Source organism: Dermochelys coriacea, chromosome 15 (genome assembly GCF_009764565.3).
Source record: "Dermochelys coriacea isolate rDerCor1 chromosome 15, rDerCor1.pri.v4, whole genome shotgun sequence".
In the NCBI taxonomy this organism is placed as follows: domain Eukaryota; kingdom Metazoa; phylum Chordata; order Testudines; family Dermochelyidae; genus Dermochelys; species Dermochelys coriacea.
The window spans coordinates 14,946,415-14,973,358 of NC_050082.1; the positions used below are offsets into that span (position 1 = coordinate 14,946,415).

Sequence of the window (26,944 nt, forward strand, 5' to 3'; positions counted from 1 at the left end):
TCTCAGTGAGGGTTGTGAGCCATGCAGTCACCAGTACCTCTCAGCATACTAATGGAGTTTCTAGGTTTGGGATTTTTAAGAGGGCACTGACCAACTGATCCAAAGTATTAAATGAGTGGTCCAAAGTGGCTTGGGTGCAGGCCTGGATTTAGGAGACATGGGTTTAATTCCCTGCTCTGCTACAGACTTCCTTCTGTGACTTGGGAAAATCACTTAGCCTGGCTGTGACTCAGTTCCCCATCTGTAAAATGGGGATAATTGTACTGTCCTACCTCCCAGATGTGTTGTGATGATGCATATGCTAAAGATTGTGACTGGTGCTCAAATACTACAGTAACGGAGGTTATATGAATACCTTAGATAGGAATGCCTCTCCTTTTCTGCTACTAAAGCAGTGCTGAGCTGCTCAGATCTTGAATTTGGAGGGTAGTTGAGGATGGGGGTAGGATGAGGCTCCCTCAATAGCTTTAAGGGAATTAAAACAATAGAGAGAGACAAGAAAAAGGCAACTCCTAGTTAATGGAGTGAATTTCCACATAGTGAATTTCCCCAAAGCGTGTCCTATGTGTAGAACACTGTCGTGTCTCCTCTCTGTCTGTCTTGCTGTTCACACCTGTCGCTTTCTGCCTTGGTGACTCCGGGGAAAAAAACAGTGAGACACAGAAAACAACAAAGAAAATGAGGAAATAAACTGTACTAAGATACCAAATGCTGCTTTGTGGTTTGTTCTTAATAACAACATAAAACAGGAGGCGACTCCAAACCACACTGCAGAGCTGGAATCCCACATGAGCTGGGCATCCATTTATGCTGTCGCTATTTCTGAGTCCTGGAACAATGAATCTCTGGTCTTAAAAGGGAATGGAAAAAAAGTTCAGCAGCAGCTTGTGTTGACTAATCCTGGTTACTTTGTTATACATGGCCAGCAAAAATGCTTTTGGTCATGGTAATGCTACCACTTCTGTCCTGTGATGCCCCATTTATCATAGACCTGGCCGTGCTGCATGACAGAGTTTAGAGAAGTCACATAAGACAGGAAGGATGGTCTGGGGATTCAGGCACCTAACTGCATTGGGACTCAGCAGATTTGGTTCAATTCCTAGCTCTACTGCAGGTTCTGTGTGTGACTTTGATGAGAGAGACCAGGTGGGTGAGGTAATATCTATTATTGGACCAACTTCTGTTGGTGAGAGAGAGAAGCTCTCGAGCCACACACCACTCTTCTTCAGGTCTGGGAAAGGTACTTGCAGCATCACAGCAAAATGCAGTTTGCAAGTTGGTCCAATAAAAGATATGACCTCACCCACCTTGTCTCTCTAATATCCTGGGACCGACACAGCTACTACTATGTTGACTTTGATTAAATCACTTTGGCTAGATCCTTAAAGGTATTTAAGTAGTCAGTCACCTAAATACCCACAGAATCCTCCAAAGGCCCATACTTATAAATAACCTTATACCTGTGAGCATCTCTATTCAGTCCAATGTGAGTGAGGTGATCTGAGTGCAGGTGCATTAGCTCAAGCAATCATTCATTAACTGGAGTGATAGCACCTGTGTCCTTTCAGCTGCACTTCAACTAGTTCTGTTGGAGGAGGAGGAATCTAACCAGCTAAGTAAACTGCAGGCTGACTCCCTGCAAGACTGTGCTTAAGTTACCCGGGTTGGATTTTAAAACTTGGCAGGTCAAGGAACACACTGGCTTAACCCTAACTGCCGCTCAGGAGTGGATTGAGCTGCGCAAAGTGTTTGCAGCTTTATTTTTAATGCTTGTCTTCAAGATTAGAAAATAGAAGCAATTTGACTAAAAAGTCAGTGAGAAGAGCAGTCCAGCCATCCGCGATGCCAGAGAGGAATAAGAAGACCCCATATGAAGACATAAGCAGGTAGGGTTGGAGGACTAAAGGCTATATAGCCTGGCAGGCCCCTCCATGGATGACTATGTAACTTGGGTGTGAGGAGTCTGTAAACGTAGGCTGAGTTATTGCATGCTCTCTCTTTAGTTTATGAATGCTGGCTTTGCATTTCTTTCCACCCTTGTAGCCACAGTGTACAGAATTAGTAAAGCTCTGAATTTCTGGTGAGAATTAGGCTGGTTTATGTGCTGATGTGCCATGCAATAATATCAGCAATAACAGTTATGCCCCTCGCCTCTGACTAGAATTTTGGGCAGCAAGTCTAAGTCTCACCATTCCTTGACTGGCACATGCAGGACCCAGTGAAGTTCCCCATGGTACTTTGGAGGTGGAACTGCAGGTGATGTACCCCAGGCTGCCATTGTCCCCTTGTGACCTGGGGAGTGTGTGGATTTTTCCCTGTACAGAACATACCTCAAATGTTTGTGTGGCTTCCTCCCTCCCTGTCTTCCCTCAGGCGATCTGCTTATCTGCATCTGGTCTAGCCAAACTCTATGGAGGCAGCAAAAAGTCCTTTGACAAACAGGGAATGGGGGCGGGCGGATACCCTTTGTTTCCATTGCTTTCCCTGACTCTTTAAATTGGAAAAGTATGAAAGCTCAGCGATGCTCACTGTGGGGGATGTAAACGGCACTTGGAGGCTGGAGGGGATTTTCCCTCCACTGTGGTAGGACCAAGTATCCCTAGACCATCCCTGACAGGTGTTTTGTCCAACCTGTTCTTAAAAACCTCCAATGTCAGGGATTCCCCAACCTGCCTTGGTAACCTATTCCAGAGCTTAACTGTCTTTTTATAGATAGAAAGTTTTTCCTGTTGTCGAACCTAAAACTCCCTTGCTGCAATTTGTGCCCATTACTACTTGTCCTCCCTTCAGTGGAGAACACTTGATCACCACCCTCTTTATAACAGCCCTTCACATATTTAAAGACTGTTTTTCAGGTACCCCCTCAGTCTTCTTTTCTAAAGACTAAACATACCCAGTTTTCTAACCTGTTATCGTTTTGTTGCTCTCCTCTGGACTTTCTCCAGTTTGTCCACATCTTTCCTAAAGCCTGGTGCCTAGAACTGGACACCATGCTCCAGCTCAGGACTCACTCCTGTGCTTGCTTATGACACTCCAGTGAATACACCCTAGAATATTAGCCTTTTCTGAAACTACATCACATCTTAGACTCATTCAATTTGTGATCCACTATAACCCCCAGATCCTTCTCCGCAGTACTACCCCCTAGCCAGTTATTCCCCATTTTTGTAGTTGTGCATTTGATTTTTTTTCCCCTTCCTACGTGAAGTACTTTGCACTTATCTTTTATTGAATTTCATCTTGTTGATTTCAGACCAATTCTCCAATTTATCAAGGTCATTTAATTCTAACCCTGTCCTCCAAAGTTCATGCAACATACACCTCCCATCTCAGTGTCCTCTGCAAATGTTATAAGTGCACTCTCCACTTCATTGTCCAAGTCATTAATTACAATATTGACTAGTCCCAGGTCCAAGACTGACCCCTGAGAGACCCCACTAGATAGGTCCTCCCAGGTTGACAGTGAACCATTGATAACTACTCTCTGAATATGGTTTTTCAACCAGTTGTGCATCCACTTTTTATAGTAATTTAATCTAGGCCGTATTTTCCCTAATTTGCTTATGAGAATGGCTTTTGACACAGTCCCACATGACATACTAAAATCAAGATACATCATGTCTACTTCTTCTTCTCCCCGCAATCCACTAGGCTACTGTCAAAGAAGATTTGTGTCTAGTCTGTTTTGACTGAAGTAGGTTTGGTGGTAAATAATCTCCAGATGGAGAATACTTGTGTAGTGTTTGAGACCTGGACAGCATGGCTGGTGCTCTCACCGGCAAAGGCCAAGAGCTTAGAATAGCAGGGATGGTACAGGTGGGAGACTGGGTTACACTGGTAGGGTTGTCTGAAGGAAGGCAGCTTGTCCTGCACCTACCCAGCAATATTAGTAATAAGCCCTAATGTACACACAGCCTCCTTCAAAATATTTCCCCCCAGCAATGGCACAGCACTGCAACCACCTAGTGACTTTGTCAGTTTTTTTTTCCACTGTGAACTTTGGGCCTCGGTCTTTGTTTGTTTGCTGGGTGATCTCCAAAGAATGCACTTTCTCCGATGGATACTGCCTTAAGGGGCCCATTATTTTAAATAGTGAATCTGGTCACTTTTCTTTAATGTAACTCCAGCTGAAGCCAAGGGGAGCTCTGAATGCTCAGCCCCTCTGAAAATCAGGCTCCATCTGTCTTAGTGAATCAGATGCCTGGCCTCTGCTCTTAGGCTGTTTAGAGCTCAGGCTAAGAGCATGTGAGGGGGAAAAAAGCTAGAAAAGTAGCTGAAGAAATGGGAAGCAAACCACCCCTTGTGACTGGGAAGAGTAAGTGAAGCCTCTGAAAGAACTGTATGTTAATTCCTGGCTAGCCTGACCTGAAAGCGCTGCTGGAATAGTGCTCTCCTGGTCTGACTTCATGAAATCCCTTTGATTTCCTATTCTCTCTCTCTCTCTCTCTCTCTCTCTCTCTCTCCTTTTTCTCTCAGGGATCAAGAAAGCCTCTGTGACAGCTCACAACAGACCTAGGAAATTGCGTTTTGCTGGGCTCCTGGTCTGTCTCCAGAGAGTGAAGTGATGGTTTCACGGAGGTTAATCGGAGTTCTGCCTCTTCACTAGATTCTTGCCTCTCTTCCAGGGGATGGAGCCAAGGAGCTGCAACATTTTCCGATTAATCTTTGTCCCCTGTAGAGAAGGGAAATGGAGTAACCAGCTTAATAACAAAAGCCTATCCAAAGGCAGAACTCAGGGAAAGGTCTCCCCAGGTCCAGGCACTGTCATTTTTAAATGGTGCTGCTAGAACAGGAGAGAATGAAGGGAGTGGAGGGGTGAAGGAAAGGATGCTGCGGGAGGAAGTGGTTCTTGTCTTGAAGCCCCCTACTGACTTCAGTGCTGTGCACAAAGCATAGTCCTTGGGTTGAAGAGGGAATGATTCCCCCACCAGTGTGCATTTGATTCATTTCTCTTTGAGGCCTTCCTCTGCTCGAGTGAGGAGGAGGCTGTGCCAACATTGCTCTGATGGGTTGTGATTGAATTTGGCTGGAATGTCTGTCAATGTCATTGTTCGCTGTGGGGCTCTAGCTGTGTTGGTCCAAGGATATGAGATCCAAGGTGGGTGAAGTAATATCATTGATTGGACCGACTTCTCTGGGTGGAAGGGACAAGTTTTCATCACTGTTGTTAATGAGAGCTGGGCCTCCGACCAAAACTCCAGTCTGTTTCCAGTGTGACTTTTCTACATGGAAGGGGGCATGAAGGCTGAAGCAGGCAAAGGCGTCCCAAGGCAGTTGAAAGGGAGTGACAAGAGTGCAGAAATGTAAAGTCTCAACTCTGAGAAACAGATGTTAAATGTAGGGTTTTCTTAAAATAAGCTATTCCTTTTTCATACAGCTTTGTGTTCACTGCCTGCCTGTCTTAGCTAGACCTCCAGTACTGTGGTGTCCAAGCCCCTCTAGATCTCTGATGTATTTAGCCTCAGAACCCCCCTGTGAGGTTGGGCAGTTCTAGTATCCACATTTTACAGATGGGGAGCTGAGGCGTGGAGAGATTAAGACCTGCCCAAGAAAGCTGTGGCAGAGCAGGGCTTTGACCCTAGGTCTCAAAGATATTAGGCTAGTGCCCTAACCACTCGGCCTTCCTTCCTCTCACTAGCTAATGCAAGGGACACGTAATAGTTCAAAACTTTGCACTGGAGTGGCTATCATAACCTCCAAGTAGTGTGGTGATGAGTGAGAGAATCTTTGTATCCATGTGGGAGTTCTGAGCATAGGAGCAGTTGTCCTTAAGCTCTTCCTAGACTAATGGTATTTGAAGATTCTGCAATATGCCATTCAAAAGATTTGCAATAAGGTCTCCAGTTTGACCACTCACCTGGCAGGCATGCAGTAATCATGGAACCAACTTTGTTTTCTAGTATGTCACCAGTGGTGTTGAAAAATAAGCTTGGCTCTTCTTAGACATGAAATATACTCATAATTGAATTATGTACCAGATGTAGGCTGTTGGTTCAAAGGGTTTCAAACTTCCTCTCTCGCACTGTGTGGAGTTTCCAATCTGGCCCAGATGACCCTGCTGGGTTTCTCAGAGTTGGAGATTCAGCTGGAATTTAATCACTTTACTGCATTCCCAAGTCTTCTCCCTTTTTGTTAACCTGGGGACAGCCTGGAAGGGGTTGTAGAGCTCATTAGCTTCTTGTCTGAGTGCTGGAAATGCACACAGCATTTCAAGTGCCCTGAAATAATAATAGTCTACTTGCAGTTTTATTTACAGCAGGCTAGAAATGCGTCTTCCTTTGGCTGCTGCCATTCTCTTAGTCTGGAATGCTCAATACCTACCTCACCTATGTTTAGAAAGACCTGCACCACGGAAGCAGAAGCATGTGTGGTGCAGATGGCTACAGTACAATGTAGTACAGGCATCACCTGTACCCCCGACTGTGTTGCATCCAGCATCTCGTTAGGGAGGTATGAAATCTGGGTGAAGTGGGGAGAAAGAGAGAGAGAGAGCTGGATCCCATAGTCGCTAAAGGCAGGGAGCAAGTCATAACTGATGTGAAGAGCCAGAAGACAGGATGGAGGCGGGAGGCTGAATAGCGTCACACCCCATTGCACTGACAAGCGCTCCCAATCTGACCTCTGTTCCCAGCTGCCAAAACCCTCCTCTGGGACAACATTAAAGAAAAGTGACCAGATTCACTATTTAAAATAATGGGCCCCTTAAGGCAGTATCCATCGGAGAAAGTGCATTCTTTGGAGATCACCCAGCAAAGGTAGTCATGGGGTACAAAGCATGGCACTTTCAAGACCATCTCTTGTATTTCAGTCACTATTAGGGAAGGGCCGGGAGAGATGTGATGCAGTAAGTTGATTGACATTCAGGATAGCCCAGGGATTTGCCTACGCAGCATGCGCCACCTCCACTCCTCAATGCCACCTGCACATCGGAGTTACGGAATATTGGCCTACACCATTACAGCCTGATCCAGTGCCCAGTGAACTCAATGGGAGCTTTTCCATCGGCTTCAATGGATGCTGACTCAAGCCCTAAAAGAATGGAAAGGCCCTGTGGAAAGTGGCCACTCCAACCAAGTCCTGGCTGAACTTAATATCTTGCAGCATATCTTGAGGCTCACGAAACCTGGACTGATGAACCATTAGTGACTTCCCTGCAGGAATCAGCAGTGAGAACTGCCCTGTCCCAAATGTCCACCTTTAACCTTTGGTTTGTTTTGGGGCTAATATCTCTTTAAGGGAGAGGCTGGTGATGCACAAAAAAGGCAAGAAAACTAAGGAGCCATCTTAGATTTTTTTTTTATTTTTTTTTTTTTATGGCATGGAAACCACAGGGCTGAGAAGCAAACCTGTGTCTGCTGCTCAGAAAAGAACAAACTTAAAAGGGAAAAGAAAGCTGTTCTCAAGCTTCTGCAAAGGCATTGCTATTAATTCAGGGGTTAAAGAACCCGGCAAGAGAATGTGCCTTGTGCACTAGAAAAGCTGTGGCCGTTTGCTTGAGAGCGCACTACAGATCTTTGCAGGTTGTGAGTGGGGACTGGCCCTTGTCACTATGAACTCAGGTGGTGCAGAGCATCTCTGAGCAGAGAGGTGTTGCCGAAACGCCTGCAGTCATTGCAGAAGCAACTCGGCTCAGAGCCCAAGTTTTTCCTTTTCTTCTCCAGGCAGAAGCAGCTTGGGCTTCTCACTCAAGCAACTTCTGGGGCTGCCACGAAGACTCTGGACATACCATCTTGGTCACTCCTCTCATGTGATGGGGGTGTGGAGAGGGAGAGTCCCCCGTGGCAGGACTGGGAAAAGAAGCCAAGGTCTAAACTGACTTGCTGGTAATATCAGTGTTAGTAGTCTCATCAATCCAGTGTAATCCCTTTTTCTGGGGGCACTTCATGGGGGTTCCAACAGAAGTGTAAAATAATTCCACTCTTCCGTAGGCAGGGGCTGGTTGAAATAACATCCACTTCCCCCCTGCCCCAACTCCCCCGTATCTGGGAGCACTGTCCACTAGGAACTTGGCTGTTAGTCTGTGCTGACTGCCTAAGGGTCAGCCACAAGTTGGCAACAGCTAGCAAGGAACAGGGCAAATGGTGAAGAATAAAAGTGAGATGGAAAAATGAACTGAACCAAAGGCAGAGAAGGAGCCATACAAAGCAGGGAAAGTTGGACTCCCCATGTACTAGCTTTTAAATCAATTCCCTCTTTCATACTGGTGTGTGGTGCTGTCTGGATCTTGACTAATGCTCTGTGTCTGCCAATCTTCGCTAGGGACCAATGGCATCTAAACACCCTATAAATTCTTAGTGAATAAGCATGCTGTTTACCTTAATGGGGCAGGGGCATCTGTGTCTTAAAATGTGACCCTCCAGTTCCCTTCACTGCAGAAATGTTCCCTCTGAAACAATCAGAGCCATAAAAGTTAATTAACTTTTTCCTTGAGCCTTTGCATGGCTCTGATTGTCATTCAGGCCTTGCTCTCCCTGACAAAGGTGGCTGTAAAAGCACAGAAAAATGCAGGTTAAGCTCCATGAATGCAGATGACCAGAAAGCCATGCAGAGCAGGAGGAGATGAAGATGAGTGTGTGTAATTGCTTTAGCCGGCATAGAGCTGGTGCCACTAAGAATTCCAGCAGTTAGTTGTATCAGACCCACCTCTCTCCTGGTACCAACGTTGTCTGCAATATCTGCAGCCCCTGAGAATGATGGAGCTGTCTCAGGCAAGCAGGAGCTGGAGGCAGCGCAAACTGTGGTTAGCCCCCAAGCCTAACACACTTCAGGCTTATAGTGCATTCAGGAGAAAACAAAAGGCCTATCTTTTTGCTAGAGGGCATGTCTGAGCTACACTCAGATGTGTGACTGCACCATGTGTAGCCAGGTCCAAGCTAGCATTGACTTAGCTAGCATAGGTACTAGCAGCAATGAAATTGCAGCAGGACCCTCTGTATGCACTCAAGCAGCTAGCCAGTGCTGCAAGGCATGCTACCATGCCTGGACTGCGATTGCCCTTGGAGCTAACTCGATCAAAGCTCGCTCAGCACAGTTGCCAACTTTCACGCGGTAAATAAGCACCCCGACTTTCACAATAAGCCAAAAATCGAGCTAACCCCATTTCAAAACAAGCCAATCCCTAAGAACCCCAACCCTCTATGTGACTAGATTTCCACACCCCACCCTACCCCGGCATTCAGTCTGGGACTGTGGTGGGCCCAGTGTGCACCCATGACTCTCTTTCCCCCACACGTGCCCCTGCTTGCCGGGAGCCAATAAAAAAAAAAAGAAGGTACAAGCCAAAAACAAGCCCAGTTTTTGCATTTTTTTTTTCTGCGGGTTTGGCATGTCTGTCACTCGGGTATGGCTTCGCATGCTGCTCTCCTTGCAGTGTAGACATACTACAGTGTTGCTGTAAACCTAATTTAACCCCATCCTCCTTGTCAGAGATTCCAGGGTGACTTACGTTTGCGAAAAATGTTACCAGATCAGAAAGGTAACACTGTCTATTCGCCTGGCACAAGTGAAAATGACTCCAACGGGTGTCAGGCAGTAGAGGATGAGGTGCTAGGTCTGGATTTACACTGACTCACTAAACTGCTGATACCTACAGCGATGGGTATGGTAGATTGTGTACAGAAGGGAAAATCTGCTGCTAAAGTGTAGGAGAAACCGCCCGGTTTGTAGCCTTTCCTTGGCTTTTCTACTCTTGTCCTTGTTTCCCTAATGAGTTAGTCAGTGTAGCAAAGACCACAGCTATGTCAGCCTCTGTATGGAGCCTAGCTGACCTGTCCAACCCATCGTGATTTCAGGCAGTGCAAACTACAATGCTGAGGATTCTCTGACCCCCTAGCCTCCAAAGACTGGAACATGCAGAGTCTTTCTCAGTTGTGTAATTCATGTTTCCTGCCCCATCCCACCTCTCAAAGGACACATTTGCAACCCCTGTCCTAGACCAAACTGAGGATATGTCTATACGGTAACATAAGACTGTGCTCAATCTTAACCCCCGCCCCCCGGCACCTACACTGCTATTGTGCTAACCCAAAACTCGGACCCAGGTCCCTGCAGGGCTGGAGGCTCCAAGATCAGCACCCAGGGTCCAAGCCCTATTGCTTTGCAGTGTAGACCCAGCCCTGCTTGACTTGGGTCCCAGAAGTCAGCTGGAAGTATCCCACAATCCTGTGGGACAGCTTCCTTAGTCCTCTCTATCCCAACAATCTGCAACCCGCTCCACTGAAAATAGAAGCACCTCCCCACCTTGGCAAATGGCAGTAGCTCAGGTCAGCATTAACCCATTATCTTCTGATCATTGATCTGCATGCAGACTGTCAGAGAGCCTCCTGGGTTTGCAATGGACAGTGAATTGATCAAGCCTTCTGCAAAGCAGGCTGCTTTCTGGTAACATGCAAGGCGGGCAGTTAAGTTTTCCCACAGTGCACCATGGTCCTAGGGCTAGAGCGGCCATGTTTCGGGAGGGGGCATTAGGGACTCTGGGATATGCCTACTTTGAATCAGGTCTGTGCACTACAGTGTGGATGCCAGAGCCCTAGGTTCGAGCCTGGGTTAGAAAAGTCTTAAGTGAGGCTTAAAACAAAGTGTAGACGCTACAGCCCAGGGTTCTCTAACCCGGGTCAGCTGCCTTGAGTCCCACTATGAGTTTACATTGCCGTCTAGATGTACCCTGGGAGAACACTCTGCAAACCCAGCTGTAAAAAAGCCAGATGTTGGGGCAAATTGGAAACAAAGCCAAGAACTGCTTAGTCCAAGGTCATTTAAATAAAAGCTCCTCCCCCGCCTGCCTGCTTTGGAACAATTGTAGTAAGCGTCTTAGGGCTGATTATTTAAAGCAGCTTCGTGCAGTGATGACTACATCTTGCAGCCCTACTGCAGTGGTTCTCAACCTATTTACCATTGTGGGCCGCATCCAATACTACCTGTATAGCCCCGAGAGTGTCACATGGGCTGTAGCTGTCTGCTCATTGGCCTGCAAGCAGCCTGCGAGCTGCAGGTTGAGAACTATTGAGCTAGAGGATATGTCACAACCCGTCTCTTCTGGGACCTTGCAGATCTCGTCAAACCCCCAGTGATGCTGCCTCCAACCCCTGGATTTGACAAAACACTAAACCCCCCATTGAACCCCAGTATACATGACACAAACCAAATGATAGCACTCGGTAACCTTCCTCCTTCTTACCCCTAATCAGGGCAGCCTCAGCTCCTAAGAGCCCAGCAGTGCTTCCTCTCCTCACAGGATGCAACCCACAGACTTTCTGCCCCTCGCTCTAGGAGCCAACTGCAGATCGTTCAAATTCAAGACTCCCACCCCCGCCCTCAGTTCTGAACAAGCTGTCTGGATGGAGCTTCTATCTAGGACTCCAATCCTCTGCCTCTGTGCACCCAGCGGTGTGTGTCCTTTTTGGTCTTTTGTCTCATAATATGCCCCATCATTCAATTTCCATTAATGTTTATTCCATGACCACATCTTGAGTTTTCAAATCAACATAATTTCTTCTCCACCCGCTGTTTGCCGCACAGTGGTTGAGCCAGTTTTGCCCTGGACTCCCCGAGAGAAACTCCACTGCACCTCAGATACTGCCCTGCTTTCCCTCTCTGAAAGTACAGTGGGGTCTAACCATGTGCATGTTGCATGAAGCATTTGGGGGCTGAATTTTTAACCTACGCCAAAGCAAAGTTGAGTAAGTAGGTATAGGCACGCTCCAAAGCTAGCCTCATCTAAATGAACTGGAATGTCCACACTGGGACATATAAAAAGAGCAGGCATGCACATTGCATGTGGCTTTTTCTTTTCTAGAAATCAAGCTGCAGAGACGGTTGGTAAATCAAACTCCAGCCAAGGAAATGTTCTTGCTACCTTCAGAGTATCCTAAGTGTCCTGTCACATTTTTCAGTGTGTTTTTCTGACCTAGTTCCTTCCCTCCCACACTTGCTTTACTTCCTTCCAGGGGGCAGCCAGTGTAACTAGGAGCTGTGTTATTTAAACATGACACAGTTACTTACTGACACACACAGTGGGTCTGTCCTGCATGAATGCACGCACTTTGCTTAATGCAGCTGAAGCAGGCAGGGAGCTGAAGAGAGCCAGACGCTGCCTGAGTCAGCTCAGAGTCTACTGCCTCCTGCTTCTCTGACAGCCGTGTGAAGCTGGGGTTGGGTACAGCTTTTCTAGCATGTGTGACATTGTGCAAATCTCCCATGGAACCTCAGCCCAGCCCCAGCTTACAAGGCAGACTTCGCCATTTTAAAAAGCATTAGCTTCTTAGTTGAGAGCACATGAATATTTACATAGCTCCAGACCAGCCTATTACTTGTATTAACATAGTGCCTGGGAATCCTAGCCATGGACCTGGGCCCCCTTGTGCTAGACAATGTATAAACGTACATACTGTCCCATTCAGCAATCCTCTTTTACTTGGGGGTTGTGGTGATAAACAGCCGAACACAAGCTCCTCGTGTGACACTAGGGCCAAAAGGGCTAATAAGATCCTGGGATAGTTAGGAGTAGAGTAGGTTATTTTGAGTAGGAGTAGAGAGGTTATTTTACCTCCATATCTGGTCCTGGTGTGACCACTGCTGGAATACGGTGTCTAGTTCTGGTGCCCACAATTCAAGAAGGCTGTTGATAAATTGGAGAGGGTTCAGAGAAGAGTGATGAGAATAATTAAAGGCTTAGAAAACATGCCTTAGATTCAAAGAAGATCAATCTATTTAGCTAAACAAAGAGAAGGTTAAGGGGTGACTTGATCACAATCTATAGGTACCTACATGGGGAACAAATATTTAATTATGGGCTGTTCATTGTAGAAAAGAAAGGTATACCATGATCCAATGGCTGGAAGTCAAAGCTAGACAAATTCAGACTGGAATAAGGTGTGCATTTTTAAAAGTGACAATAATTAACCATTGGAACAATTTACCAAGTGTCTTTGTCCATCACTGACTATTTTAAAAACCAAGATTGGATGTTTTTCTAAAACATACACTGTAAGGAATTATTTTGGGGAAGTTCTTTGGCTGGTGTTCTACAGGAGGTCAGACTAGATGATCACAATGGACCCTGCTGGCCTTGGAATCTATGGTAGTGAGAGGGTTAATTGAATGACACCCACCCCCAAATGCTGGGTGTTTAAATTCGGAATCTAGTAACTCAGACTATAGTAAATAGCATGGGAGGTAGAACAGTGGGTTGTTTTTGTTTTTTGCAATCATATAACCTCAGCAGTGGTACCTGGTTCTCGGCCTTCTCCATACTGCACCCCCCTTTTCACATATTGGAACTTTCCTCCCACATACAACACGGAAAGGACTGTGATGGTGATTTCCTCCCTCCAACACCTGTGTGTGATCCCCCAGGCTGAGAATCTCTGCTCTAGATCAAACTATAAGTGAATACTAGAACCAGAGGACTGATTTGGGACTACTGGCTTCTTCCCTGACTTCATGTGTTACCCTGGACAGGTCACTAAAGCCTGAATTTTAAAAAGTGGACACTGATTTTTGGGTGCCCAACTTGATGCAGGTTTTGTGGAGTGCTGAGCACTCGTAGCTCCCATTGACTTCAGGAGGAGTTGCAGGGTCCCAGTGCTACTGAATACAAGGCTTAAGGGGTGTCTGGTTAGACACTGAAAATCAGTGGATCCTCTTCAAAATGTTGACTATATTCCTCATTGCCTCCATCTTTCCATGTGTAAAATTGAGACAAAAACTCCCTCTGGTAAAGTGCTTTGAGATTTTTTTCCGAAAAGAGCTCTGTGACGCTGTATGGAATCTAGGGACACTTGAGGATATTATGAATATTAATATTGTAAAATTGCAATGAGTTGTCAGATATGCCAAATAGAATATCTGCAAAACTGTTATGATTTGCCAAATCTGATGATCTCATGTATCACCTTTTGTATTTTGGGTTATAGATATGTGTCTGTATTACAAAATGTGTGCTATGCTTTTAGGTGACACCCCCAGACAGTTTGCCATCAGCTCTGACTAGCTGCTTGATAACCCATTAAGGACCATCAGCTATACAACTGACCTATCGAGAGAAGGCAGATACACCTTATAACTCAGCAAGGCATGCAGAGGCATGCCTATGGACAGAAAAGGCTTCCAAGCCATGTGCTGAGCAGCTTGTGTTTGAAACAAAGGGATCGCAGGCCGCATGGCAAAAGACTATAAAAGGCAGCTGCAGCTCCTCCATCTGGTCTTCAGTCTTGCGTCTCACCTCTGGAGGAGCTTTGCTATAAACTGAAGCTCTAAACAAAGGACTGAATGACCCATCCAAGCTGTGGTTGGGACTTTGCAGCCTGTCCTGACCTTGGCATTTCCAGTGAGGGCTGCCCCCAGGCACCACTGGTCACAAGCTCTAAGAGTAAAATATTAGGTTTTTTTATTTCAACCCAAACACAATTAAGTGTGTTTTGGGGGAGAGTGACTAGAAGAACCAGTTTGAGGTTGAGCACAGTCAATTCAGCATTTGAAGGTACTCAAAGACCACAATCTTTTTATCAAATCACGGTGACTCCGTTATGAATTCCACAACTATAGATATAAAAGGATAAAAATGCAGAAGAGCTTTTAGTATCTGTTCATATTTCTGTGCAGCTGTGAGAGTCTCATTGAGTTTGGAAACAGTCACAAACCCACGCAACATTCCAAACTCTTCCTCACTTAAGTTTCAGGGCAAAGGGGGATTTAAAATGACCCCATGGTTGTGCCTACAGAGCTCTACTTCTGGGGGATGGCACTACTGCAGGCCATCTGCTGCTACAGTAGCTCCATATGGTTGGTGATGTGGGATATTGTTGAATTAATGCGCTCCAAAGACTTCCTCAATACAGAGTGCGTTAGGGCCTGGTCTCCTTTATAGTTGTGCCACTCTGGACTAACACAGTTTAAATCAGCAGTGTTCCCCCAGGTGCATGTGGAATAGGAACCTGGCTCAATATGTTTCCTGTGTGATGTCTATCAGAAACTGACAAACAAAGTTTACATTCTAGTCCAAGCTATTTGTGCTCACAGGCTAACGGAATCGGTTTGGATAAATATACAGACTCGGTAGTTCTATTTAGTGTTTCCCTCCCAACCATATCAACCTTGGGTCAGATCCCAGGATCACTCTGCCTTGTCAGGGCTCTCCAGCCAAACCTCTTGCCAATGAACTTCTAGTTTCTCAGGCAGCTAACAGGCCCAGGGTCTTAAACAAATGACCACAACCATTTGGACTAGAATTCCCTGCAGAGCAGAACGCTCATCTCCTTCCGCAGAGGAGTGACTTTCCCTATGTCTCACAGAAAAATAGTTTTAAGGAGAAACCAAAATTTGAAATACTGTGAGCAGCAGAGACAATGCACCAGAAATAGTCTGTGCAGTTTCCTCTGTGGATTCTCCCTGTAGGCAGCCTGCACTATATTTGTCTTCACTTGCCATTTCGGCTGCAATCAATTTGCAACTGCCTTTGGCCAGGAACCCATCCATTAAAAGCTTAACTGAGATCTGTGGTTAAAAAATGTATTAAATAAAAAGCTTGATGTTCACAAAAAGCTACAGTGTCCTCCCTTTCCTCCTGCACCGCCGCAAATTAATCCGTCTGAAAATTGTTCTCAACCACAGTAGCTGAACTTGGGCTGAGTTGTAGGAACTTTGAGTGCTGTTCAGTGGCAGGTAGGGTCCTGGATACGGAGGACGATACGGAGCACGACTATAAGACTGAAGCTGTTATTGTGTGGGGCATGCAGCCGACTGTATGCAAGTCATCCTTTTAGGGTGAAACTGACCCTAGTGCATTGGGCCAGTACAGTCTCTATGCACTACTTACACTATCAGTGCAGAGGCGAATGGCTTTGTGCTGGTTCTTGGGGGAATTTCACCCTTAATGCGCTGCTATTCTACCACTGTGGCTCACTTCAACCAGGCTTGTGCTATTGGATAAATCCTGTTTAACAGAGTCCTGGACGAGCAGCATGTGAGCAAGGACAGAAAGCTCCTGAGAAGCTTAGGGGAGAAGCAACTTGGGTATAGAAGCTCCTAATACAGCTGATCTTAAGAGATAAGAGCTTGGAGTATCCCTCCCCAACAAATGTTTAATGAGCTGATGCTGGGAGGTGAATGGATTTTAACCCAAAAGGAGCAATTCTGTTTGGTAGTTGCTGGAATAATGGACAGCGATTAGAGTTATCTGTGCGTCCATGATCTCTAGTACTGGCCTTTCTCTCAGGGTCTAATCTACCTTGGGGAGCTGGAGTCCTCCGGTGGTAATAGCTTCTTTCTGATCATTTCCATGGCCTGTGTTCTGCAAGGATCTCAAAGCACTTCACAAACCCTATCTGAAGGATCCCAACACCTTTCAGAGGTGAGTTGTGGTGGATAGGGGTGACCTTGCCCAACAGTGGGGTGTGTCACACTGGCTGTTTAATAGCATGTGGAGCAACACCCCACAGTACTAGGAGAAGGAAGAATTGGGAACCCAATAAATGTTCTGGGCCAGACTTAGGGCTAGTAGAAAAACTAGAAATTCCATTTTTGCCAAAAATGTCCAAAGGACAATTAAAGGTTTGTCATTTGAAATTTTTCATAATTCTTTTCTTTCCCTGTTTTCTTTTTATTTCTTCGTTCCAAGAAAAAAATCGAAACAACAAACTTTCTTTGTTGGAATATTTCTTGTGAGAGTGTTCTGGAGTGTCCAACCCACTCCTACTTAATGTAAAAGGCTTTCTCTTAACATTTTCCAGTCCAAAAAAAAAAAACGAGAGAGAGAGAGAGAGAGAGAGAGAGTTAATTTCCCTTTTTCCACTGGGAAAAGTGAGGGGTGAAAAGAAAATCAATCACAGAACCTCACCCACCCACTTCTGCAACAGACCCGTAACCTCTGGCCCAGTCACTGAAGGCCTTAAATCATGATTTAAACACTTCCAAGTTACAGAGAATCCACCATTTATTCTAGTTCAAACCAGCAAGTAACCTGTGCCCCACGCTGCAGAGGAAGGCAAAACCTCCCAGGGTGTCTGCCAATCTGACCTGCAGGAGAATTCCTTCCTGACATCAAATATGGCAATCAATCAGTTAGACTCTGAACACGTGGGCAAGACCCACCAGCCAGACACGTGGGGAAAGAATTCTCTGTCCTAACTCAGAGCCCTTCCAAACGCCGCCTCCCCTCCAGCCCTGTGCCCCATCTCCAGCTATTGGAGGTATTTTTGCTGCTAGCAGTTGAAAATGGGCCATGTGCCATCATAGGCAACCTCATCATACTATCGCCTCCATATATTTATCAGCTCAGTCTTGACACAAGTTAGGTTTTTTGTCCCTGCTACTTCCATTGGAGACTGGCAGCAAAGGTCGATGGTGGTATGTGGTGTTTTATTTTAATATTGATAGATTCCAGGGCCAGAAGGGACCATTGTGATCACTTAGTCTGACCTCCTGTATAAACACAGGCCAGAGAACTTCCCCACGTAATTCCCAGAGCAGAGCTTTTAGAAAAATGTCCAGTCTTGATCTAAAAATGGTTGTGGGGGATTCTCCATCACTGACCCTCGGTAAAGTGTTCCTGTGGCTAATATGGACATTTGCTCCCAGAAGGATGCAAACTGACATCACTCACTTTGTTCGGCGGCCTGTGTGAACTGCTGTCTGATCATGAAGTCACTCTTAGACACAGCTGCCCTGGGCCAGGTTACAGCAGTGATCTAGGAATCAGAGTTTCCATAGCATGTTACCGGTACCCAGAACACTGCTGTTTGTTGTAGATGGAGTTGCCAGGCAAGGGACATGGTGGAAAAGGCAGCGCCCATCCCAGGATGGGCCAGGGAGAGGGTGACCATGGGAAAGAGTGCAGCTTGTAGTCTGGGATTTTTTTGCTGGTTTGAAGGTTTTTGTTTTTAAACTGCCCCCAAAAAATAAATAAAAGCAAAGAGAAAAACCTGGACAAACAAGTAAATTAGCTAAAAGCAAGTCTGCTCACAAAGCTTGCTTTGCCCATCTAGGCTGACCTTTACACAGCAGCCGGCAAGCTCAAGGAGGGAACAAAGTCGCCAGTCAGCGCTCGCTAGTGTTCCACCAACCCCCAGTGCTGAGAAGCTGCTGCTGCTCCAGAGACTGCTCACAAAACTCCCACTCCTTGCCCCAGGCAACAAACCGCTTTGCACTAGCTCATGTCCGGATTTGTCCTTTTTGCAGCCCCATCTCCTGCCCTTGGCCTCAAAGCTGAGGAGACGTCAAAACACCCAGTGTGCCTCAGCAAACCTGCTTCAGCTTGAGCCCCTTGTTGATCCAAGAGGTAAGGAAAAGCGAGTGTTTGCTGGCTTTTAGAGGAACTAGCTGCAGTGGAAGCTTCTAAGAGATGCTGAGAAAGGAACATGTGGAATCTGAAACAAGTTCCCTGCTATGCAAACTGTTCTCCCCTCAGCCAGCCTGGTCTCTCCCTCCCCTTTGGCCTGTCTGGTTTGATTTTCCCTGGCTCTATCCGTGAAACGGAGAGGCTAACGTCAGACTGACTCATTCCCATGCCACCATGTCTCTGTGGGCTGTGCACCATGGCCTGTAGGTTTGAATGCGGCATCCCAATGCTCCCGGGACAGCCTTGAAGAATGGCTGGCGAGGAGGCTGCTCAGATGTGCCATGGCTCTAGGACAGAAGCTCCCAAAGTGGGAAGCGCAGACCCCTGGGTGACAAGCTTAGTGGGGGCGTAAGGACCTCCCAGCCCATTCCAGTCCCCCAGTGCTACAGCTGATGACTAGCAGTTCCCCTCTGCTGGGCAGGCCAGCATGGACGCTGGGTCTGCGAGCTGCAGCTTTGGAGTACTGACCCCCTGGTTAGCCAGAGCATCCTTCTGACCCCGGCCCTTCATTGCAGCCACCGAGCCCTGTCCACATCCCCTTCTGGACAGAGCCTGTGCAGGGCACATTGATGGAGCTGGGCTGAAGGGCTGGGGTCAGGGGCTGTGTCCAGCGGGGGGGGGGCCAGTAGTCCTGGAGTGCAGCCTTCCACTCCCCTCCTGGCCCCCCCACCAGCACAGCCCGTTCCCTGCCCCAGGGCGGGGAGCAGGAGGTGGATCCCGGCAGCCCAGACCACTAACAGCCGCAAGGAGGAAAAGGCTTTCTCAACTGTCACAGGGTGAGAAATGCTCCCCATGGCTACCAGGTATTCCTCCCCCGCATGGCCAGCTCCAGCGGCGTATTGACGCCTAGGCCGACAAATTTGCAGGGGGTGGCAAATTTATAACAGCAGCCAGAGGCTGCTTCCCCCCCCTCCCAGTGCCAGTCCGTGCCCTCTGCCCTGACCCCGCCCAACTCCACCCCTTCCCCACCCCCTCCCTGCCCCATTGGTCCCCTTCCCCAAATCCCCACCCCGGCCCTGCCTCCTCTCCTGAGCGCGCCGCGTTTCCCCCCCCATCCCCCCTCCTTCGCGAAGCTGTTTCGTGCACAAGCACTTGCAGGGAGAAGCAAGACCCGGCAGCGCGCTCAGGGGAGGAGGCGGAGCTGAGCTGGGGAGGGGGGGCAGTAATTATTTCTGGGCTTGGGGTGGCAAATCCGCCACTGGCCAGCTCCCACGAGAGGGGCATGCATGGGACGTGAATCTCTGAAGGGAGGCTCAGCCAAAGAAGTGTGGGAACCTCTGTTCTCGGAGGAAGAAGTCACGTGGACAGAAGACTCCCTCTCTTTCCCCAGACCATGGGCTGCAGAAGGAGGTTGGCTGGACAGGACACAAGTGCATTCTGGAAGCCTGTCCCCCAGAGCTGTGCGCCTTAGTTCAAGGAGCCCTTCCCCAAAACCTAAGCGTCAGGAGCAGGCCGGCTGGCAAGACGACCGCCAATGCTCGGAAAGCCCTTCCCCCAGTGCAGACTGCAGCAGGCTGGCTGCCCAAAGACAAGTTCCCTGTGCTAGCAAAGGGAGACAGAAGAGAAATAAGGAGGCTGGAGGATGGGAACATGTCCCAACACCCAGGTGAGATTAGCCCCAGGATGAAGTTTATACCCGAGGAGTGCTGCTGGGAAGAGGGACACCAGTTGGAGAACTGATCAGCGCTCTCTCATTGACTTCAGTGGAAAGTGTTTGTCCATTGATCGTTGACATAGTCTTCAGCCTTGGGGTCCTTCTGACCCCAATGGCACCAGACATGGGCCTAGTCCCTGTGGTTGATGCAGTGCAGAAGAATGTTGTTGCTCTCCTGGTATCCCCAGGGCTTTGCCATATAGCCGGTGGCTTTAGGTGGCTCTGGTGACTTTTTTGTGCTCTGCACCACGTCAGCTGGTGGGACCTCTTTCTGAGCGAGGCAAGGTTGGCCATGATTTCAGTTATTCTACTGTTTCCTCAATGTCCCATGTAATGAGTCTTTCATAGCTCCATGGATAGCCAGCTCAGGTGCCTAGATAGACCATGGGTTTCAAAGGAAAGGGCTGTTAAATATCCTGGTAAACTTAGCTGCAAAAAGAAGATGAAAGGCAGAATGTTGCCTGTCCATTCCCATGATGAAGAGGCTGCCCTCTTTAATCTCAGCCCCTCGAAGTTGTCCTTCAAGGCCCAGATTTGTAGCAGTGTGACTCCTTCATTAGCGCAACCCTCCACGAGCCAGGCCAATACCTTTTGGATCTTCTGCTATTAGAGCCAGAAAAGATCATTTCCTCCTCTCTGATACAATGGTTATTCATTAAAATGTGTCGTCTTTGCTAACTAATTTAGTTCCATGGTGTCCTGGCTTTTACAGGCTAGATTTACTAATTACCTTCCTCATTCAAGTGAGGGTGAAAACCTGCCCTTCCTGTCAGGAGTAAGCCATTGGAAAAGGAGCGTTTGCTCTTGTTACCCTGCCAAGGTAGGAAAGGGGAATTCTGGGTGAGTAACCATAAGGCACAGTAGAGAATAGACAGCATGTACCCCTGGCTAATGTGGCTAGTGGCTTAGGGCCTGCACCCCAACCCGCAGCCAGGAGACCATGACCCATTTGGGGTTGGGGTGAGCTGGCCAGTCTGGTAGCCAGGCCCCCTTTTTATGGTAGCTTGGAACTATGCCTACGGCTCCACACAGAGGAGGAGGCACCATAAATTTACTTCCTGCACTAATGCCCCTACCTATGGGTAACTGACCCTGTGTTGTATGTAGTGAGTTACCTATCAGCAGCCATTTTGTGAGGCAGAGCTGGTGCAGCTGTCAAAAGAGAAATACCCACTGTGCTGTCTCACAGAGGCTTTACTTTTGTTCTGTCTTGATTCCCTCAATCTAAAAAAATAAGTTGTGCAGGCTGGAAGAATCTGTTTGCTCTTCCTTAGCAGAAAAGCACGTTGGTGATGCCTCCAGTCACAAGCTGCCTAGCTTCCAAGCGTAAAGACACACTCTAAACTTCTGCTTTAGTTAAGGCAAATAGAGCCCTTGCACATTTTTCAATGAACACTCATTGTGTGGCTAGAGATTGCAGGCAACACTTATTTAGTTTCCTCCCAGGTAAATTAATATTTGAGGGGGAGATTTTGAAGGGCATAAAGAAGACTTAGGCACGCAACTCCCATTGACTTTGTCCCTTAAAAACCTCCCCCAAATCCTTAATGGGAAAGTCACTAGCCTCTTGCTCAACAAAACCACAACCGAGCCAAACGTCAATCCATGATACAATACCTTTCAAGTACAATAATCCAAAGGCTGATGTACATCCTTAGTTATTCTCAGCCCCAACTCCCATTTAAAGGGGTGAACAGGAATAAGGGAGGGGGCTGGCTGAAGCACTATCCCTGCAGAAACTGAAGGACAACTTGGCTAAAACACTGATAAGAATGAGAAGACCTGGAAAAACACAGGTTCAACCGGGCGACTCAAATGGAGGTGCCTTCTGGTCCGCCTGTCAGGTAGTGTAGAATAATTGGTTCAGTTTACTGGAAATACTGTCCCGAGGGAAGTGGTGAATTCTCTGTCTCTTAACAGCTTCATATTTAGACTGGATGCCTTTCCAGAAGACGTGCTTTAGTCCCACACAAGTTATTGCACTCAATACAGGGGAACTGGATGAAATCAAATGGCCTGCGACATACAGGAAGGCAGACTAGATGATGTAATGGTCTCTTCTGGTTTTAAAATCTATGAATATTCTGATCTCTGTTACAGCAGTGTAATTCCAGGGATTTCCATGGAATGGCTCTGGATTTCCACTAGTGTAACAAAGATCACAATGAGAAAAGGAGGACTTGTGGCACCTTAGAGACTAACAAATTTATTTGAGCATAAGTTTTCGTGAGCTACAGCTCACTTCATCGGATGCATGCAGTGGAAAATACAATGTGGACCACAGTAGTGAGAGATGGAAAACACCTATTAGATATGGCATCTGTCCCTTTGCCAATGCAGGAGCTAGTCCCCAGCTTGCAGATGGATTACATCCTAAATGAACACTGCACTTGATCGTAGTCCTTGTCACACCTTGCCTCCAAATGCAGGAAGCTTTGTATAAATAATAGTTAAGCTAACTCTATTTGTTACCCTCTTGTTTTATTTGTCACTAGCTATTCTATTTGGCAGTCACCATCTTAGTAGTTTAATGGGAATTGAAGGTTTTTCATTACTCAGGTGAATATGCAGCAGATGGCACATGGTATGCTGCCGTCAGATATTTTCTGTGATGTGCTGTAGCTGTTAGTATTTCATCAGCACTGTCAGATACGTGGTGTCTTGTTATACCTGTTTGCTTGAGAGTGGAGGCTTTTATCTTGTCTGCTCTTTCTCCCAAGGTGTTAAAATTTTGACATTGTAAGCCCATGACACCAGCTTCAGAGGAGCTCTGGTTAGCAAATTATGCAGGGGAAAGAGGTGCAATTTTCTCCCAAAGTCATTACTATAGCCTGGCAGGAGGCATGTCTATAGTTCAGTTACCATACTAGGTCCATGGGAATCTGTGGCACATTGGGGTTGCACTATGGGGATTTTGATCGTTCTCTGTGATGCTCTGAACAGCCCCGCCCCCGATGGAACCAGCCCTAAACTCCAGAATCAAATTTGGGCACCTGGGGGAATCTCTCCGTTATTTATGGAACACAGGGAAAGAGACATGCAAGGGCAGGAGAGAGTGAGAAAAGGAGGTGAGGGCAAATCAAAAAGCTGGGCCATGTCAGTTGCAGAATTGACCCCTTTTCATCAGGCCAGGCAGCGTGAGTGTTTGGGATTTTTTTTCAACTTTTAAATGGGGGCTGCCATCACTCGTGTGTCTCTGGGGAGAGCAAGACCAAAGCTCAGTTACTGGCTTTAGGCTCTGATAGTCCCCTGGCAACAGGGGCTGGGATCTGGGAGTGTGTGCGTGTGTCTGTGTGTTTATATGGGTACAAAGTAGAGGGGGGAGGCTGTTCCCTTCCCAGCTTTCTATTTCAAGAGGATGAAGTCACTAAGGCAGCAGCTTCTGAGCTCAGCGGAGGGTGAGTCAGAGCTGGGCTTGATTAAGAGCCACATACAGCACTGAACAGGAATCTGAGTCTAAACCAGATGACGACAATAGCTCATATTATGAGGCCCTTAACATGATGACTTGGAGGGGCAGGGAAGCTAATTAACCCTTTGTGGTGAGCCCTGCATTAGGCTGCACGGGGATGGTCAGGGCTGCACTTAGAAGGGCAGCAAGAGGAGGCAGGGGAGACTGTAGTCCAAGCCAGTCGGATAGTTTTGGAACGAACTAACATTTTAGGAAGACAGCCTGGTCCAGGGGGCTGGTAATGGGATAAGGAGTCTTTCACACCAAGATCATTGGCTCATATGGGGTCCCTGGTTTCATGAGCAGATTTCACTGGGGCTCTGCATGGCTGAATGGGAGGTGGTCCAACCTGGTGTCTCATCTTTGGTGGCTTTGTTTTTAAATGAACCTGGGGATGGGATGGAGCCAAAGCTATAAAAGCAGCATTGCCTCCCTCTGAAGCTTAGGGCATCCTACACCCGCTCAGTGTAGCTGGGACCACTAGGTGGTACAGTGGGCTGGCTGCCACCCCAGCAATGCTCTCTGGGGCACCTTCGCTGAGGACACTGCAGCGTTGAGTCACGATGGTAGAGACACATGGCCCATGGCTGGGCAGCCCATCTACAAACCATGTAAACTTCCATAGGCCCTGTCTCGTCTGACTGCAGCAGCACTGCAAGGCAGGAAGGCAGCTACTTGGCATTTCAGGAGGAATTATATGAGAGGAAAGACTGGCAGGGGTGGGTGGGGAATATCAAAGGGCAATTGAGGCATGGGGCGGTCTTATACCTTTAAGGAGCTTTTTCTCTCTCTCTGCTGTTGTAACAGGCTCCTTGCTGGAGGAGCTGAGCTGAACAGGTGGTTTCCAGCCTGTGGGCAAGCAGAGTGCAGGCATAAGAGTTAAAAATAAAAGGCCACAATCTGTGTGGATTAATAAGAAGCTAAGAGTGGAGGTGACGCTGATATTTAAGACAAAGGTGGGGGAGAATGTACAACTCTAGTCCTCCGTTGCTCACTATTTCCAGCTCTCCCCTCCACGCCTGGGCTCTTCTGGCTCACAGCGGTTTGGTCCAACTTAGCAAACATCACTCACTAATCTCCTGCAACTAGCCCCGGAGCCCCCTATGAAATGGTGGTGAGGCAAAGGAGCCGGACAAAGGCAGCCTTTGTCTCTTTTGTTAGGGTTGAAATCACTTTTTGGGGGGGCAGGAAATGACTTTGATCCTTCTGTGCTTTCAAAGTCCGCTCCCACAGTGCTGACCTGTGATTACAGGGGACAGACTAGGGAGCTCAGACAAAAAAACCTCTGGGGTTTGGAACAGACGCTCTTCAATCAGCATTTAAATATTTTCAGTCTGACTTCCCCTTCCCCTGTTGAGCTGTTCTAGGCTGGATGATCCCCTCTATCATCCTGCGGGATTCGCAGGTGTATGATCCCTGCCCTTAGCCATGTGTGGTATCCCAGACAAAACCCCAGCTAGGGTAATGTTACAGCATTTGTGGTGAAAGTAGAGTCTGCCTTTGAAATGAGGGGGCTTTGCCCCGTCTCCAATGGAAACCTGACACTTAGATGGCGGGCTGGGCCCAGTGAGGACAGCCAGTTCCCAGCAAGGTGGCTCACGCATGGTGGGCCTGTTTGCACCAGAGCTCCTCCTGGGGAGAGCTGCTGCAACTACGGCAAGAGATGATATGATGTATGCAGTCAATGGGTGGAACCGTCCATGCCCGGCGAAGGAGGGGCACTGCCTGCTTGTTTACAGGACAGCCTGTTGTTTAGAGGATCCCCTTGGGGTGGGATTTCTGCACCAGTAATGATCTCCAGCGCATACAGGAAGGTGCCACTGTTCTTGCCCATTTGCATAGCCTGAGGTACCATTGTTCACGCAGCCTCTTCTTCCCTCCAGTGCAGTCTCAGGGCCCTTCCCAACAGGGCAGCAGGATTCAGTGGGCATAGGAGAGCTTTGGGAGTCAGGAGGCCTGGGTTCTCTTCCTGACTCTGCCATAGACTTGCCATGTGAGCTTGGGCAAATCACTGATCCTTGCCTTCCCTGTGGTGCAAATGGGGACAGAGATACTTGTCTTTCTAAGAGATACTTGTCCTGAGATCAATGAGTGGATAGTCCGAGGTAGATGCACATGCTACTTATTGTCCCTGCAGATGCAGCCAATGTAGTGGAGGCTGCAAAACAGGTTCCGTCCCAATTTCCTGTCTTCCCAAGTTTCTGCCTTGCAGAGTGTTTCACCTTCCTGGCTTGAACTTTCCATGTGTTTTGACTCTGGAGGGTTTGAGCAACAACCCTTCAGCCACTGGGGTGAGACATGAGGACATGCCTAAGGCTGTGTGTGATGTGGTGTCCATGTACAGATGTGCTGCCAAGTTCCAAAGGCTTGTTAACTCCAAAGCCAGGACAAGAGCTGGAGCTGGAGCTTGTTAGAGTGCAGGTGGGATAGGGAACGTGCCTATTTACACTCTGCTAGGTGTAGCTCTGGAGAAGGTAAGGGAGGTTGCTACATGCATAAACCAAGACTTGCAACATGCAGCCTTAGTTGCACCTTGACTAGCAATTGTAGCCGGCACTCATTGACTTTTGGCCAACTGGTAGACCTGGGAACTATTATTTTTCTCTTATTTTCTTCCTGTTAAAAAACAAAGTAAGGAAATTAAATGCAAAAAACTCAAACACAATATTAAGGTTGTACAATTAGATGCCCATAAGTAGGCTTGGCAGAATTTGATTTTTATTTATAATGTTGGCAGGTAATATCAATGTATTATTTGTAAGCATTTTTTTTTTTTAGATTTGTAGCTATTTAAATGTTCAGTTGCAAAATAATAGGCTGGAGTCACAGTAATTATTTAATGAAAGTAGACATTGAGAGTCACAGTGAAAGCCTTGTAACCATTAAAACACAAATTGTCAACATCACATGTCAAAATATATAACGTAAGTCTCCTTAAATCAAACTTTCAAGCAGTATTTTTCTTACTTTGCCTAGTACATTTTGGTGAATGATGGAAATATTTTTTTTATGCGTGTTTGTGTAATGACATTTTCTGACACCTACTGATAACAATCTAACCCTTTCAAGCATACATATGAGCCAGGAAAAGTGAACATGAAGACCCAGATTTTGGCATGCACAGAACTCCTAGCCAAGAGGGAGAAGGAAATGGTAGCTGTAAGTCACCTCTGTGTCATTCTGATTCCAGGTGTGTCCACGGGCTAAAACAGTCCCTCGTTTAACATCTTAAGCCGAGTTGCCTGTGGCTGGCAATGCTGCCCAGAACCATCATCTGTGTCTGTGAATCATCAGAACCATCACTGAGTTGCCTATTGCTGTGTGGGCCTTACTCCGTCCCCACATTGGAGACATTCTCCCCAGCCAGATCTGGGACTCGTATGCTGCCACAACAGCACAGAGGGACCATAGAAGCAGGCAGATCCCCTTCCACAACCTTAACTCTGTCCCCTTCCATGAATGAATTATGCCACAGTCCTTAGTTATGTGATCACAGCTTAAGAAG

General features: G+C 47.3%; 1 long non-coding RNA gene across 1 annotated transcript; it reads left to right on the forward strand.

Annotated features, from left to right (window-relative positions):
- Window positions 1-1,447: 1,447 nt before the first annotated feature.
- LOC119843837 lies at window positions 1,448-21,538 on the forward strand. Its single transcript, XR_006275903.1, has 3 exons — window positions 1,448-1,886; window positions 18,175-18,274; window positions 19,665-21,538. It is a non-coding gene; the product is annotated as an uncharacterized LOC119843837 (long non-coding RNA).
- Window positions 21,539-26,944: the final 5,406 nt, after the last annotated feature.